Raw genomic sequence first — 18293 nt, 5'->3', positions numbered from 1 at the left:
TCTCCGCCCTCGCCAGCTGGGCAGCGGCGGCACCTTGCTCTGCGCCGGGGCTGCTGCTCCGATTTCGCCTGCAGCCGGGCACCGCTTCCTCCTTTTTCTCCCCCCCTTGCTTTCCCCTCTTTTTCACCCCCCCCCACTCTCTCCTATCTCTCTCTCTCTCCCCCTTGCACTGGGGGGCTTTTTTTTTTTCTCCTTCCTCCTCGCTCTCGCTTTCCGAAGGGTCCTGCCAAGATGCTAAGTTGGAAATTGCAGCTCCTGACGCCTTCTGCGCGGCCCGGCGAGGCTCCTCCTTCGCGGGGTGTTGTCAGTGGAAGGACTGGCAGGACCCCGCTGGGCTGCCGCGGCCGGGCCCAACCAGCGGGAGGGCTCCGCGCTTCCCTGGCCCTCCCCAGTGCTCAGAGGCTCAAGTGCGCCGGCTCCTGGATTGCAGTCACCTCCGAGCCATTTAAAATCAGCTCCAACTTTCTGCATGTGCTAAATACCGTGCGGAGCCGCGCTGCGCCGGAATGCAAGCCAATCAGTATATGAAAAAAAATAGATCTTTAATAAGATTTATTAGCCGCGCGGCTCCCCCACTGCACAGCCACCCCTCCTCGTGCTCTCTGCCCCTGCCCCTCCCTCCACTAAATCACTGGAGGTGGGATATAGGGGGGGTGGTGGTGCTGTTAGTTTTTCTTTTTTAAACAAAAAAGAAGATTTTCGTCGGGGAAGCGCCGCAGCCCAGTCTGGTCTGGCAGCGCTGGGCTGCGTGGCCGGTCGCCCCCGCGGGCAGGGGCCGTCCCGCCGCCGGACCTGTTGCGGGCGGCTGTGCGGGCGGAGCGGCGGCGGGGGGTCCGGCCAGGAGCGGGGCTCGGCTTCGCGGAGGGCTAGGATTTAGTCTTTCCCAGCGCCGGTCGCGGGAGAGGGGAGATCCGGAGGGGAGCGGCGGGGGCGGAGATGGGTCCGCAGGCACCGCTCAGAGTGAGGGTTTGCCCGCGGATCTGAGGGTATCCTCCCCCTCCCCGGCTTATAGAAGGGTCGAGGGGAAAGCAGATTAAAACCATATGAACCGGGATAAATCCCCGCCGATCAGGAGATGTAATCTCCTATGATTCCACCAGATATATTTTCCAAGAGAAACATATCCCGATTTATTCCCTTCTCGCTTTTTTCTCCCCTCGCGGCTGAGGCGAAGGCGTTGCTCCCGCCGCCTCGGACCCCCAGTCTCCGGGAGCCGCGGGGCCGGACCCGCCTCGCACCCGCCGTGCCTTTCTCGGTCGAGGGAGGGGGGACGATACAATTACTTTTTTTTTTTTTTAATCTATTTTGTCTTGTAACTTTCGCATTTCCCCGACCCTAACGCTCTCGCCTCTGTCCCCAGCGGGACGGACGCGGAGACAGCAAGGGGCGGGGGTGTGTTTTAAAACGGGCAGGCCGGGGCAGGAGCTCCCTGTGTCGCGTGGAGGCGACACCGACGCCGCCCCGCTCCCTCCCTCCCTCCCTCTTTCTCTCCGGTGCTCCGTCCCGGCGGCAGAATCCACAGCCCTCCAGCTGCGCACAGGCTGAGACCTGCCGGGCAGCTCCGCTGCAGGGCCGGGGCCGGGGCTGGAAGGGAAGGGAAGGGCCGGCCAGGCAAGGCGCGCTCTGCCCGCTGGCATCGGGGGGACGCGGCAGGAGCAGGGCTGGTGACGGGGGCGCCGCCCGCACTACACCACGCTACAGTGCCCTACGTTAGACTACACCGCACTACACTGCACTACAGTACCCATCACTCCGCGGCCCCGCCAGTCCCGCCCCCGGCCGTCCCGGCGCATGAGTGGCTGTGCCCCCGCCGGCGGCGGGCGCTCCCTTCCTCGCACGGGCCGGCCGAGCTGTCCCTCAGCGCGGGGTGTGGAGGGGCGGCGGCGGCGCGGGCCGCGCTTGCCGGGGAGTCCGGAGGCGGTGCTGACAGGACGGCGCGCGGAGGCGCTGCGGGCCGCTCCCGACCTGCGCCAGCCCGGCTGGGCTCGGCTCGGCTCAGCTCAGCTCAGCTCAGCCTAGCTCAGCTCAGCCTAGCTCAGCTCAGCCTAGCTCAGCTCGGCTCGGCTCGGCTCAGCCTAGCTCAGCTCGGCTCGGCTCGGCTCAGCCTAGCTCAGCTCGGCTCAGCCCGGCCCGGCCCCAGGTGAAGGAGCGGGGCCGCGGGTCTGACCGCGGGGCGCGGCGGCGGCGCTGCCCTGCGCGCTGGGGCGCCCCCTGACGGGCGAGGCCGGATCCCCGAGACAGCGGGACACGGGACAGCGGGACACGGGACACGGGACAGCGGGACACGGGACAGCGGGACGGCGGGACACCGACCCCGCTCCAGTCGCGGGAGAGGCGTTCGGAAGAAGAGGTGGGTGCCGGCACCCTTCTCGGCGATGCTGACGAGCCGCGCTCTGTCTGCTCTCTCTTCTTGCGCCCTCCCTCCCATTTATTTTTGGGGGTTTGTTTGGTTGGTTTGTTTTAATTTATTTTTTTAACGTGCAGTGTACGCAGTTTCGTCTCTTTTAAAATCCATGCGGTTCTGCCCCGGTAAGCGGGACGGTCCCCGGCTCGCACTCTCCCTTTACATGCTCGATCCACACAGGTGTGCACTTTCATCAGTTTTCAGCTGCACGATGTCACCGGTGTTTGTCCCCGGGTTCATTTTGCGATTGCTCTGGAGCGCCGCATTTCTTTTCCCACTCAAAAGCGCTTCTGTCATAATCCTCTGACAATCCCCCTTGTTCGGGGAGCGAGATATCGTCTGGTCAAGTTTTATACATTTAACATTCATTTTATATGTGAGTAGAATAACTAACCTCTTTTCCGTGTTCCTTTCTTTGCAGGGAGAAGCAGAAGTTTTAACCATCTTCCCATGGCATCTGACTTTTTTGAGGAAGGAGGTAAGGTTAACGTCATGTAAAATTACCCTCTTTATTTCTGATGTTCCACTAATCTTTCTTCTGTAGGCATACATTTTGGAAACTGTGGTGAGTTCATGCATAGTTTCATGCATTGCAACATAATACCAGAGCTGATTAATAAACGGTAGTGATAGGACTCTTATGCCGCCAGGATTGTAAATGTCTATCAAACTGACATTCTCACTACATTATGCCACTATTATATTCTTTGCAGTTTTAAAAGAACTGTAGATAATTATTCAAGATATTGAAACATTTAGTTTATAGTTCTATTGCTGTGGTTGTCACCTTCACTTTATATCAAATTTGAGACTCATTTCTTAAGGATGTCTCTATTTTCTGCTTTATTTGCACATTGATAGCTCTACTGAATGACTAGTCACAGCAACTTTTTCCTCTGATAGGCATATTAAAATGTGAAAGCCTAAGACTAATCTGCTTTACAGGACTTTTGAGCTATGTGGTTGAAGGGAAATAAGTTTGTTTCAAGACCGTTGTTTATGTTGTTCTGTCAGTTCTGTTAACAAATGTGGGGCTTGAGGATGCATTTGTTGCTTCTCTTCATTTTTACTGAAGGTAGGTACATTCGAAGGTATGGATGAGTTCTTGGTATCAGGAGACTGAGTACTGTGTAGCTGCCAGTGAAACTATATCAGTGCAAATTGATATTAAATTTCTGGACTTTATATATTTTTCTCATAATTTTTTGACAGGTAAATTATTAGTTCGGTAGAAGAAACATTTACCCTTAAAATCTTGTTTAACGATGGGAAGTGCACTCTTAACTTTATTTAAATAAAGGCATGTGAATTTAAATTCTGCTTATATAAATAAATAATTAAAATCACTGTTTTTATAACCTTCAGTCTGATGGGCTGGTCCTGCAAGGCTGTTTGAAAGGATCTTTGGTTAGTTTAGTAGTAGGACTCCAGTAGGGTTTTTGACAAGAGGGCAACTTGGATTTGAGATGCCTGCACAAAATATGACCCAAAATGTAGTAACATTTGAATTTGCATATTTGTTTTTCTACACTGGTTTCTTTTGCATAATTTCATTTAGGGTGTGCAAACATATGTGGCACAGCATAAAATAGCTTAATAAATTAGTGCATGAATATATAATAGGGATCAGCTGTGAATATTTTCTTTCTGGGAACAGAAAAAGAAGCAGACAGGTCTTTAAAATAACAGCAAACTGTGTTTTAAAAGTACAGCCATTGGTAGACTCTGAGTGGTTTGGTTCCAGGTGGCTCGTAGTGAATGGAGTTAAACTTGGATATCTTGGATATGATACACCTTAATTTAATTACTTCAGTAGCTACTTTCTGTTGAAACTTTAAAATCTAACGATCCCGCTTTTATTGCAGTCTTTAAAGATCTAATCGTTCTTGTGTGTGTCTGAGATGTAAAACTTAGTGCAAGGAGAGGCAACAGATTGGTTCCGTCATACGATTTTGTTGGTTTTTTTGCGAGTACTTAAAAGATTATGATGGATAATGCTGTCTTGCCAAAGAATGCCGACACAGGTGTTCATCATTATCTTAATTAAGATCCTGAGAAAATGTCATCTTTCGGCATGAATTATGAAGGGAGATGCATTAGGAGATCATTTCAACCTTTTTTTTTTTTCTTTCTACAGGCATAGATGAGAAGGAGGCTGTTTTCTCAAAACCTTTTTGATATTTCTTTATCAGAGTACCTGACCTTAGACACTTACTGAATAATTTGTTTCTCCAATTCGATTTGTGAATATATTACCAAGAGATCTGTAAGGGAATCCTCTTAAAAAAATTTTAAAAAGTAATCCCCCTCCCATATATTGTGTTTTGTATAAGGCTGGCCTATAAAAAGAAACCCCTGAGACTCAGATGGAAATTGCTGCTGGAAGCATCTGATAAGAGATGTTTTATACACTATATTTAAAAGTGTTAACTCATACAGAGAGAAATAAATACACGTGAATATTCATTTTTTTAATTAAGCATGAAGAGAAAAAAATTTTCTTTTCTCATCTTTGCACTACCATGGAAGTAAAACTAATTAGCATGCAAAGAGGAGGGAGGGGCTTGTGTCTTTCTGTGTTAAATCAGTACATTATTAACTGAGCTAGAGCTAAAAAAATGCATGTAAAATATTGGCTGTAAAACTTAGGGACACTTTCCTGCAGATACTGCTGCTGGCTTCCCTGGGATGAAGTGCTGGGAGTTACAGGGTCAGTGAGAGCAGTGGAAATGCTGGCGTTTTGTGGCTCTTAGCCTAGGTGAACAGTCTTGGGAAGAGCTCTCTCTGCAAGACACCCTCCACTGCTCTGCTGTTCTTTTTGCCTGCACTTACTTTGCCCAAGATGCTCCTTGTTCACACTCTGTGTTTGTGGTCTGAAGCTGAGATATAAACTTGTGAACACCTAGAATAACTCTTCTCTTCTGTGTCTAGCAATTGGGTATTAGTTGCCTTAGATAAAGTTTTGGGTTTTTTTCAAGCCTTTCTATGTAAAGTAATTTTTTGTCTGCTAGAAGGAACCCAATTATCAGTCTCAGGGTTTTTTTTTTTTTTAAATTGCTTCAGCAATTTATTCCACTTTTTAGTGAGTGGAATAAAACACAGAAGTGCAGCTGGCAAGCCTTTTAAGCACCTAGTTATTGTATTGAACATGTAACTCCAAAGATCTTGACAGTATTGTGGGAGAACCTGAAATTGTATTTCAGTTTCCTTGAAGTTTCCTGTAATTAACTTAAACGGCATTATTTGCTTGAATTTGTTGACATAATATGGACTAAGTTAGGAATGTCTTTAGAGTTTATTTTACTTACAGTTCCATGGACATATGCAGAAAATAGACTCTGGTGAAAAATGAAAAACTGTTCTCTTTCATGTCTGGAACAAGTTTTTCACTTAAAGCAAACCGCATCTACTCTTAGCTGGTCCTTATAGCAAATGAAGAGCAACTCAGTGGGAAGGATGGCTGTGGCTCCCCGTGCCATTTTATGGGACATGTGTGTGCCCATAGTTTCCCATATGATGGCAAATTCCCTTTTGAACGCAGGTGCTGCAGCATGGTGGGAGCTCCTGTAGCTGGAATCTGGCCTCCCGTGTGGGTGTTAGAGGTGGGTGACTTTTAATAGCAGTGTTGTGTTCCAAAGGTTTTGTGCTTTATCTGCTTTGCTTACATATATTTGCAGTCCTTATGGCCGGTGTTTGCAAGAGCTCAGCGGTACCTCTCTGAGGAGAAACACAGAGCCAGGTAGACTTTCTAGCCCTACACCCAAATAGTTCTTTTTAGCAGTTAATAATTTCTGGTTTTTATTAATATATATTAATATATTAATATAGTTTTAGTTTCTGTCCCTTAATGTGGATAATGCAAATGTGAATGATTCTTGAAACTGGTTTTTTTTCCAGATTAACGTGAGTGTATTTGTAGAGCCGGAAGAATGTGGGGTTTTTTTAATACATAAATCATTGTTTGAGAGGAAAAAAAGCAAAGCAGTTGGACCTTTCAAGGTGAATATGGATTATTATAACAGAGTTTACTGTACTAATAAACTTGGGACTGGTCACTCTTTTACTCTTCCTGAAGGAGATGCATCTTCCTGAGCAACTTCTTTTTTCACAACGGAGCAAAACCTAGCTCCTTCTTTTCATAAGCAGATATTTTTTGCAATATTTCTTAGCATTTTGAGCACAGATCAAGAACATAGCATTTACCTCTGAAATAATCTCTGCTGACACCTACAGAAATTTTCATGCCCTTCAGATTTAATTTTATATAGAATAATGCATGGTATAATATGTAGGTCCTCTGTTTTCAATTAAGCTGTATTAGGTAACTGTGCTCTTCTTTCATATCCCATAGCAAACTATCAATATCCAGATGGCAGTGTGCTGGAATAAAAGATAGCTACAGGCTTGGCTGCTACTGTAAAGCCAAGAACTAACATTTTAGCCTGTGTGATAAATAAAACCGAGGCTGAGGCTCTTGGTGTATTGGAGTTGCACTAAATAATTCTACAGCACAGTTTATTACTGGTTTCACTGGATAATATGCAGCTGTAAAACCTGCTTGAAGCTTTTATTAAGAATACTCTGTCATTATAAAAAGGTGCCTACAACTTCTTTATGATATTGGCAGTGCAAGAATTACTTTGTTTGTACTGGCTTGCTGGCTGTTGTCTAGGAAGGACCTTACTGTATACCAGCTTCTGTAGACAGTAGGTTCCATGAATGTCTCTTGAGAAGAGGCTCTGTAGAGCCTGGGTTTCAAAAGTTATTTTAAAGGTATTTTTTCTCTATTTTTTTCTTAAGTTTATTTCAGTATTTAATTTATTGCTTCAGTTAGAATTCAGCTGATATTCTCTGTAGTATAAACTGTGCTACTGTGTCCCTGAGTGAAACTCAAGCTGAGGTCACCCGGATAGATCTTTGAGAGGAGACAGCAGAAGGGCTGCGAGACTTTTATACTTGCTGAGAAAGGGATGGGAACACTTGGTAGAAGGAAGGGGACTAGACCTTTTCTTCTTCCCTTTCTGGCACATCCCATGACCTAGATTTGTTCATGTAACTTCAGCCTCAGTTTACCTAACTGGAACTCTCTGCTTGTCCCAGACATGTTCAGATTTAAATTGGTGTCCGTGCTCATATAATTGTTAGACTGTTGTGCTTTTGAGCAAGAGCAAGTTATTAATGCTGTTACTGATTCATTAGCTAAATGCCATTAAATTTTTGTATTCCACAGATCTTTGATTTCCATAGGCACCACTTTGTGGTGAGCCTCTCAACATATCTGCGTTTTTGTCTTTATAGAATGCACCCAAGAGCAGAAGCAGTGAGGTTCACAGTGGGGAAAATGAACCCAGCAGTCCATCCTATCCCATACCTGCCTGAGTACAGGAAGAGACCTCATACAAGCCAGAATGCATCTGGGCTTGCAGCTCTTTTTAATCATATTAAGTCCTATTCAGAGTTAATGGTAAGTAGGCTGCTTTTTGTATGTTATGATTCATTAAACAAGTCATTACAGTAGTGGTACATTCCTTTTGGTAGTAGGTTCAGTCTCTAACAAAATCCAAAATTAATGTTTTCAGCTTTAGTCCTGTGTCTGTTGAGAAAATCATGCAGTGCAGGTGACAAGAATTGTAATAAGTATGCTCTTCTTTTCTTTCTATTTTTGTCCTCCAGGTGAGCTCAGTGAGGTGAGATGGTCTCAGCAATGCTGAAGAAGGGATGAAGAGAATTGGAAGGCAGAGCTGTTTCAAAACAGGATTCTTCTTTCCATAATGCCCAAACATGAAGACTTTTAAACTTCATTAGGTAGAGTATTGCTAATAGTGTAATATCAATTATGTTGCATGATGTAATATTGCATTGCTAAGTTGTTTGGTGATCATGTGGAGCTACATTAAATAAATGAACATATGCCAGGGGCTTAAATGAACATTATGAGTGAGAGTAGTAAATGGAGAAGGTGGGTAATAGAGGAAATGCTAATAGCTTTTTTTAAGCTAACGTGTTTTCATTTTTCAGCTCTTCCATAGCCTGTAGTTCTTTTGTTTCTTGATAAAGATGGAATGAAGAAAAACACCTTTTCATTCAAGAAATTGAAGCTAGTTCAACTTCTTAACCAGAAAGATTTCACAGTCCTCTTAGCTGTTACAGCATCCTAATGCTTTGTCCAGCAGAAAATAGCACTTACAGTGCTGACCCATAAACATCTGTAGTGCCACAGCATGATGTGTGCTGTTCTTTATTCTCAGGGCTTCCCTTGTCAGGGAGTGGTTGTGAAGTGTCTGTTGTGGCACAGCCCTCTGTGACCTCTTGCAACGAAGGATGGAATTTGTGAGTCCTTTTCTGTCTGGAGCTCCCTCCTGAGCCCAGTAGTTCTCAAATATTGCAAGAAAAGATCTGACAGTGTTGTCTGGGAGATGTGACTGACTTAATTATTATTAACATTTATTAAGTGCCTTACAATGGAGGGGAAGAGTCATTGCCTTCATTTTTACAAATAGGAGAGCTGGCATGTAGGAAGGATGAATCTCTTCTATCTTCTGCAATTCTTGACCCACCTAATTAGGTGATTGTCACAAGAAATAACAGCCTGGCTCAGGGGAATGGCAGTGGGGAAGGATGCCGACACGTTCAGTGTGGCACACTGCTTCTCCCTCCCACCATGGCTTAATGTAGCGAGCACGCTCTTCCCTCCCTGAGCGTCGCTGGCCGGTGAGGAGATTGGAAAGGGCTGAGGAGCCCGAGGCTGTCTGTCGGATAGCTTCATTATAGATCTCACCCAGGGAAAAAGTGAGGTACTGCAACTCATTTCTAGGAGCTACATTTGTTTTTAGCAATTACTCACCCCCTGCCTCCTCCCGCTTCCTTTCGCGATAGGGCGGCCTTTCCCCACGATAAGCTGATCCGCTTCACGGCTGAGATTTACACTTAGTTACCCTCTAAGGCACTCACTGTTTCCTCTGGTCTAAGACTTGAGTTGTTTCTTTTTTTTTTTTTTTTTACTAGTTTATTTTGCTAAGAAAGAGAATCTGTCCAGCTGTTACAAACAATAGTGGTTTTGATGTGTATCAATAAAGAGTTAGAGATGTGTGTTTTCCATGTAGAAGATAAAGGGACTTAAAGCCTGCTTTAAAAGAAGGCAAACCTTAGAGAGGTTTACTTGATGTACAATATGCCCTATTATTTCATTTTTAAAAACAGTATTAAGGGATTTTTTTTTTTTCAAGAAAAGAGAAAATAGTTTCATCTTTTTGATTGAATTTTTTTTCTTAGTCTCACAGTTGTGAGATAAATATTCAGGAGTTGGTAAGGTTAATGTGATTAAAATGAGTATGTGATAACGGGCTCTGCACATTAAAGATTAAGAGCTCAAATTATAGACTCCAGAGTGAAACACTCCATGAGCGTTTGTGAATTTTGTTTGTGCAAGGAATGCAGGCTTAGGCCCGTGGTTGCAGTTGCACAGCAGTTTCATCCTGTGTGCTGCTTTTTTGTCATGTCTGATCTGCAGAGAATTCTCTCAAACTCTGTAGTGTCAGGGTGAAAAGGTAGTGAGGTGGGGGACAAATGAGGAAATAATTTCAGTCCAAGCATTAGTGTTACTCTATAAAAAAAAAAGATTAGTTTTACACAGATTATTCACATTTACAAAGATTGGTTTATAGCATTCTGACTGCTGTAGTTAATTCTTTATGTATGACTTGATCTTTTATACAAATGTAATTCCATATACAACATTTAATCTTTAAATGCAAGTTGAAAATATATTAGCAATTTATTTATGTGTATTATGACTTTATTTCCCCTGTACTGTGCAGTCATTTCCCTACTCTAAAGTTGAATTGTTGTGTGCTTAATGAAAATTAGATGTGAAATGTAATATGTAGGGGACAAAGAAGCATTGAAATCCTCATTGCTCTTAAAAAGACAAAGGTACCTCAGATAATTCTTCTTTCTTAATCTATTAAGAATTTGATGCATAATTCTGTTACGAGTGATTTGGAGTGAATGAAACTGAAATATTTTTTAGAAGTATTATTAGTACTATATTATTGCTTACCTTTTATGAAGCCTTATGAAGCTTTGTTTTAAAATTTAAAATGGTTTGCATTTTGGGAAGCTAATTTGAGTCTCTCATTGAGAAAGAAAAGTGTCTTGGACTTTTGTGGAGAGAGGAGCCTTGCTGTTATATCTGTAAAATTTGCTAATGTTGCAACCATTGAAATAAAGTGTTTGTTTACATAACAGCAATGGCATTTCTCCTCCTCTTCCTTGTGGTTTTGTCCAACTAGATGTTATGAGTGGCAGTTGCAGTGACTGCTAAGTGTTTAAATGATGACACCATTATGTGAAGTGATTTTGAAATGAGAGATTCCAGCCAAGAATTACATCTGCTCTCATCTCCTTCAAATCATACTCTCTGGCTGTGCAGATTATGATTGATTTGTTTGTGACAGATTGCAGGAAACAGTCATTGATTTTTCAATATTTTACCTTAAAATTATTTACAGTTGTAACCAAGGGGAGGTATTTCCATGGGCTGTCAGCCCCTGAAAGACTGGGATAATATTCCCTGCTCCCTGACAAGACAAATTACCCGTAATGAGTGCAGTAGCTGAAGGGTATACTTTTATTTTAAAATATGTCAATAACCCCAGTGACTAAACGAATATTGATTCAGCATAATGAAGCCTGAGTAATGTGAAAATGAGCTCTTCAAGGAGCATGGTAAAGACTTTCTTTTTAGCTTGTAGCAAGAAGCTTTTCATTCTTTACTGTTAGGTAGTTGAAATGTGCAATCTTAAACAACTCGTCCTTAAACAGTAGTAATATGTAGAATAATGTAACAAAAGAACTTCAGGGATTTTCTGTTTGGTTTTTTTCCTCTTTTTTTTTTTTTTTCTCCAAGTTTTTTTCTTCAATATATTTGAGGAGATCAAACATTTAAAGAGAAAAATGCAAGTTATCCAGGACAGAGATAGAATTACTATTGGTGTAAATGTCTTTTGCAGTAATATTCTTCAGCCAGCCTAATGGCATTTTTAATGTGGATTCTGAATATGGGCATGGAAATATATCTAAATAAACTGTAGATTTGATTTCATGTTATTGACTTCTTGGCATAATGATGCGTGTTCTGTGTGATCGGTCTAATATTCTTGTCCTTTAACAGTTTAGAGTAGCTGGTTTATGAGCACCCAGATATACTGTGTTATAAAACTTAGTTACCATAGTGCACATTTTTCTTTCTGTAACGTGTAGCACTGCATTTTTCTTACCAAATGAGAATTTTCAAGCAGTGATTCATTTAAATTACAGTAACTTATGCAGTGCCATAGGTGTGGTGTGGAAAAGCATCTAATAGATTAATATGAATGTACTTCAGTTGTTCAGGGTAAGGATTAGATTTAAGGCCATGCTGAGGTACAATTCTTTTTAACATTGAAAGAATCGAACACTAAAAAAAACCACCAAACCACCCTATCATGTGAAAGGATCAATTGGTCATTTGTATTCAAGAGCATTGTGCAACAATGGGAAGGCTCTGCAGAGGCACTGGGTATAAATAACTGTGTAATCCAGACATACACAAAAAGATATCTTCTTGAGGTGTTTTTATATAATGTGTCAATTATGAAACGATGTCATAGCCAGAAGCATTTAGTGAGCATGTTTGGGCACGAAGACGACTTCCCTTATTTTCTGAGGACTGACTTCAATTGCATCCAACTAGCTTGTGAAAATCTTCAGAAGGATGTTTTCCTATCAGCACACAGGTGATTTTTTCCAAATGTCATTCTGTTAGCACAGCTAGAAAGTATTTCAGGAGGCACTTGAGAACCTGTGGCATTGAGAGTTAAATGGCAACCCTGGAATGTAAGATATGTTCCTGTTTTTACTTTGTTAATTTTCAGAAAAAAAATGTGGTGTACTTTTGAGTGGGTTACAACTGTAAATAATTGTACTTTTGAGAGGATTTGTGCACAGCACCTGGGATTTCCAGAATTTTGGAGAGTTATTAATTATGAGGCAGTAATAGACTCAAATATATAGCCCTGACAAGAGGAGACTTTGGGGCTCTTGTTAAATGTTACAAGAAATCTACAAATGTTCCAATGTTGAACCTTAATTTCCTGCTCAGTGGTATTTTACACATCCCGAGTTCCCTGCCTGTTTTCTTTGTTTCTGTACATTTTATTTCTTTGGCCAGCAGCAGGAGATGGGAGGGGAATGCTCTTTTTTGGTAGCTTTCTCACAGTAGCAAGGAAGAGGGAGACTGATCAGGGCTGGGTGCCAGTTCTGATGCAGACTGAAGGGCAAATAAATGTTTGCTTAAACAACATCTCCTTTTCCTGAATAACACTGCATGAGCTCAGTGGTATCAAACTGAATAACAGCAGATACTGCTGGAGGTACTGCTGACAACGAAACTGAAGTGGGCTCTGCTTGCAAGCCATTGGCTTGTTTCACTTGCAAGACAGGTAACAACGCTTGCTTTGCTGCTTTTCCCAAAGATGAGTTTGCTTATTAAATGTCTGGCATTCTAGCTCAGGTCTGAACCATGTGCTTGGCACTAAAGGCAAATGGTGCATTCTTGGCTGCAGAAAGCTGACAAATGACTTGCAGGCTTTGTGGGGAATACTGGAGATTCCTGGTACCTTGGAAGCTCTGAGGTTTATTCACATATCTCCTTTTGGTGTTAGAATTGTGACAACTGTGAGTCCACTTTCAGGTGATTATGGAGGAGAAAAAAATAAAAACTCAGACAAAAAACATTCCCAAATAATTAATTGGTTAAAAGTTCTTATGGAATTTGGGATCTCCCAGGAGCAGAACATAAACCCAACTGCTGTTCAGTTAGGTAACAGTAAAAGTGTAAAACGCTGTGAAATAAAGGTCATGGGTAAGAACACAGTAATATTCTTTGTGGCAGAGAAGAGACTGTTGGTAAATCCTGAAGGGCTAATATTTATGGGTCATATGTCCCTCCAGGCTTGGCAACTTGCAAATTTTGACCCATTTCAGTTAATTTCAGACCTGACATGAGCACAGTGCATCAATATGCTCCTGTAGTGGAAAGGTGATGCGATGTTAATGGTGTGGGTGGTTTTGTGTAACAGTTCAGATCTCTACACCTATTTAATAATCAGATTCCACTATGAATAAGGTAGCAACCAAAACCAGTGGTTGATTTTTTAAAAAATTATTTTCCTGTTTACTCAGCATCTGTGTTATCTTGCTCTACAGATCAGCCAACCAAAATGAGTTCATAGTTTAAAGAGTGTGGGAGGGAAGGAGTGCATGTTAATGTAGGTGATGGAAATTGTGCTTACTGGCTGAGCCGTCCCCACACTCCCTGCCAATTTGTTTGTTTGAAATCTAAGAACTAATATATGATGGAACCCAAATCAGAGCAGTCCATGAGTGGGCAGATAGCACTATGTAGAATTTGCTAATCTAAATGTCATGATTAGTTGAAAACAATTCTTTGTTCCCTAAACTGCACATGTTGAAGGTGTTATCATTTATGAAAAAATTACTGCGTAATAAAAAATGTATTGCATATATTGTGTATGTGCAGAATGTCCACGTTTTCTTGGGATGACCATTTTATGTACTAAAAGCTGTCACTAACTTGAGTGTTGATAGTATCACAGAGTCTTTGATATGCTGGCAAGTGGTTTATGGTGAACTGCAAGATGGAGATAACCCTAAAAAAATATGTGAGGGATCCAAGATGCTTTGAAAGTCTTGCCTAACTGCAATGGTTAAAAAGGCATGGCTGACTTTAATGCATGAGTGTTGAAATCTGTGTCTGGAATTATTGAAACAAGTTGAGAAACATGAACGGAATTGATTGTTGATTATTTTCCTTTGTAAATGCTGGGAAAAGATGTATTGCGCTTTGCTGTGGCTTTTAAGGAGGGCCCACAGTGTCCTGTTTTGTTTTGTTTTGTTAACTTATCTTTTAATGTGAAGTGTCATTCCCAAAATGAAGTAATGTCCTTGGGCTGGTGGCAACAGCTGGAGTTGCAGAATTCATAAATAATTCAAAGAGGGATAAAGGGTGGGGGATTTTTTTTTTTTTTGTCATTTGAATCTTTATTATGTGCACACATTTCATTTTAGGTATGGCATCATTTGAATTCATTCGGTGTGATGATTGCAGTGACCTGTCATATTTATTTTGATGTCCCTTCGAAGGACCATATGCTCTGTCCTCAGCATGAAAAATGATGCAAGTTGCTCAGTGGAAGGCAGCGCTGCTCCTGTAGGGATGAAGACCCTCACTTCCCGTTCTCACATCAGTGGATGTACAGCTACACTACGGTAGAGAAGGTGGAGTTGTTATGTCAGTGCAGTGACTAAATGGCTGTGTAGTCTAGAGAATGGTGGAAAAAAGGGCAAAGCTTGTTTGCATCGAGGTACTGTATGGCATTAAAAACTCAGCTGTCAGTGAGGGCCAGTTGGTGTGAGGAACCTGGCATGTGGAAGATGGAGAAGATTAAAGCCAACCAGAAATCTGCCAAGGTGGAGGTGTGCCATGATAGCTTTAATGTGGGAATACAATTAATTACTCTGTATGTTGGAAGTGGGGTTGCCATGCACACAGCCTTCCAGGGTTGCATGGGAGTTATTCTGGATATGCCAGGCTCAGATCTTTTTCTTTACCCAATCCATGTCCTCCTTTCCTCTTGAAGCTGCTTGCTTAGCCAAACAAAATCTTGGATTTTTTCAGGAAAATAGGCAGTTGTAGTTTTCCTCTTCACTACTTCTGTTGTAACCATGCATCTGGTCCTTCATTTATTTTGGTGGTGCATTTTTGTTGACAAGAAGTATATTTTCCAGAAGTTACAGAGAAATCTACCAGTCTCAAGTTCAACCATGTCCCATAAGTAATGAACTGCAGGATAATAAGTAATGTCTGGTCCCTACTGGCTGACACACATGGCTGGTATTAGCAATTCGTAGTTGGTGGGCAACAGGACTTTGTTAATTTTACCTCTGTGTGCACTATTAACATGATAGGATTGCAACCACTTCGATATTTTCATGGTATAAGGTGTAATTGCAGCAGTGAGTGGTGATTTGTATGAAGTAAGTGGCCCATTGTGCTCATGCCAGTGGCAGAAGGAAGCCAATTAAGTGCAGGTTAGTGAAATAGAGTAACTAGAAGCTGTGAATGCGAATGATAACTGTATGCAAAATTGTTTCTTTTCTAGATCCTGCCATCAATGACTGAGCCTCCCTGAAATCTTCTTATCAGTTACTGCCAAGATGAGAAGGATAACAGGAAGGAGGAGTGCTTAAGTGGCTTTAATGACAGTTAATTTCATCTATTTATCAAATGACAGGTTGTTTTTTCCTCAAAACTCGATTGTCATGACAAGATGCTTTTGCAAGTCATCTTTGTAAAATAAAACTGACAATTTTTAGGCTACAAAGAGCTATTGTATCTTTCTATACAATGTTGTCATTATGGTAAACCTCTGGAAAGTCTTTATTTTTGAAGTAATTTAACTTGCATACTTCATTCATTTATTTGAATGTCTGTTGAATGCTATGTGAAAAGTTTCTTGCCAGAGTTCTTTTATTCAATGGAATGGTTATTCTTACAATGCTCAATTTATTATTGTCTAAATTACTGTTGCCTTAGCCTCCTGCAAAAATGTTTCTTTTTGGTAATTCTTAAACAAATAAGGAATGAATGAGGTTTTGTCCCAGTCGTGTTTTGATCAGCATATTTTGCCTTTCAGTAAAAGTGTCTTCAGTTTTCAAAATGACACAAAGAAAGGTGCTTTCCTATCCCCCCCCCAACAGAACATCTTTTGTGCAATAATTTTTTTAATATGTACACTGCCAAGATGCAATTACTGGAAGGAGAGAGAGAAGCTGTTGGGAATGTCATGTTATGCCAAATTAAGAATTATTAGCTCTTACTTTCTCTGCAGTCTCTTCGACTAGAACCCGACCTATTGCGTCTGGCATATACTTTGGCTCAAGTGGAACTAATGTGTCCTTGGAGTAGCATTTTAGAGTTACTTCAGATTCATGTTTTTTTCACAAGTCTGCTTTAAACTGCTGGGATTAACTTCAGAGAAGGCAAGAGATACAGCCTCCTTTGTCAGCAGCTGTGCTGGTTAAAGAAGGAGGCTTCTTGCACGCTTGCTTGCTCCCTCTCTCCGGGAGGTTATTGCCCCTGCTAGGGAAGCAAACTGAACTGCTTCCCTGAGCACACTCAGACTCATTTCAGCCAAAGTTAATTGTGTCATCAAATATTAGGTATCTATCACCCTGGGTCACTTTGATGAAAGGGCAGGGAATACACAGACCAGCTGTGAGGACGGTGTGTCTGAAGGGTGGTGTGTTGACAAGAGGGTTGTTGAGGACTGGTCCTGGTGTAGCCTTTTCAGCAGGTGCAGTTTGCATCTCTCGGGTGTTGTCAAAATTGGACGTGTTAGAAAGCTGTGCAGTTATGTCATGTATAATATTCACATGTCATGGATATCTTAGATAATACAAAATAAACCTGTGCTTTTTGACTTACTCCTTCTGTGTGCCAGTGTGAGGGGAGAGACGTGACATGAGTGTGTGTATATGGCAGACACCTATTTCAGGAAAATATATCTGGTCAAGGTACAGGAATGGTACAAATGTTTCCATTATCTAGAGAACACACAGTTGTGCTTTACTCATCAAAGAGGCTGCCTCAGCCAACACATGCCCCAGAAAAACTGCTTTTGACATGAGCTGCCTTGAGTGAGGAGGCGAAAACACCTCCAGCAGGAGTGGCTGCCGCTGCTTCTCCAGTTTGAATCAGTAGGTGCTGGAGTCAGATGAGGCATCCAAGCTCCTGATATTCCCTGTGCCAAAATTATAACGGTATGGATAATCTCTAGTACTCAAAGTCATACTGAGAAAAAATAGTGCACTAAACAGCTCCTTCAACACTGACCCTTCTTGTGAGAAGGCTGTGGAGTGTAGGTGCTGTCCTATAGACAGCTTGAGGGTACAAGGAACAAGAGGCTTTCTGATCCTCAGAAACCTGAGAGCAGCAATGCTGCTTTCATCTCCTCTCGGGGCAGTGCCAGATGAAAAGAACAGAGTTCAGTCATAGAAAGGACTGAATATCCAGCTCAGCTGGCATGGCATCTATTGTCTTCTAATTGGCCTTATGGTAAAGAATGAGGACGTGTGCACTGGCCATACTGTACCCTATGTAAGGGAGGAAAGTAACGTACTATGTCTAGAAGGGAAGTGGTGTGTAAGGGGCAGGTGCTGCTTTGCAGGCAAAGGACTGCCTCCCCTGGCTGGTTTGTCCTTGGCAGCACTGCCTTATCACAGTGTCTTCAGGCCACAGCCCACATCTGCTGTTCCCTGAACTGTGGGCCTGAAAAATAGTAATGTGAAGGGATGAGGCAGCTTGGGTCCCAGGACTAAGGCTTAAAGAGAGATTTGCAAATATGCATGAACTTAGAATTCACTAATATTTTAAAATTCTGTGTAAAAAAAGTGTAGTTATGATGTGACAGTGGGAAACCTGTTGCTTTTCTGCCAAGTTTTGAGTTGAATTGACTATGTACATGTTGAGAAGATGTTGGACTCTTCAGTCAAAGTCTTTCTTACCTCATTAGCCTATATGTGCAGTGTAGTGCTTGGTGTGTGCATAGTTCAAGGAGGCAAAGTGCCAGGCACATAGTTTCCAAAATTCTGAGCTTGCCACGATCCAGTCTCTGCAGTTCTGTGGGGAAGGGGGGTGTGGCTCCAGGTGTGAGAGCTGTGCCCTGTTCCAGCAGCCCAGGGTCCCATGGCTGAGCTCGCAGTATCAGTGCTGGGTTCAGAAGTAATATATCTCCTCCAAAGGACTGTTAGATGTCTCCCCTGGCCA

At 42.5% G+C, this 18293-nt stretch overlaps 1 long non-coding RNA gene across 1 annotated transcript; it reads left to right on the top strand.

Moving 5' to 3' along the window:
• Positions 1-2188: 2188 nt before the first annotated feature.
• On the top strand, positions 2189-17017 carry LOC116793604. The gene is made up of 5 exons (XR_004359536.1): positions 2189-2350; positions 2826-2882; positions 7703-7868; positions 8078-8209; positions 15628-17017. It is a non-coding gene; the product is annotated as an uncharacterized LOC116793604 (long non-coding RNA).
• Positions 17018-18293: the final 1276 nt, after the last annotated feature.

The sequence above is a fragment of the Chiroxiphia lanceolata genome, chromosome 13 (genome assembly GCF_009829145.1).
Source record: "Chiroxiphia lanceolata isolate bChiLan1 chromosome 13, bChiLan1.pri, whole genome shotgun sequence".
NCBI classification, from domain to species: domain Eukaryota; kingdom Metazoa; phylum Chordata; class Aves; order Passeriformes; family Pipridae; genus Chiroxiphia; species Chiroxiphia lanceolata.
The sequence above is the reverse complement of the archived record's forward strand: the minus strand, read 5'-3'. Positions and strand labels throughout refer to the sequence as shown.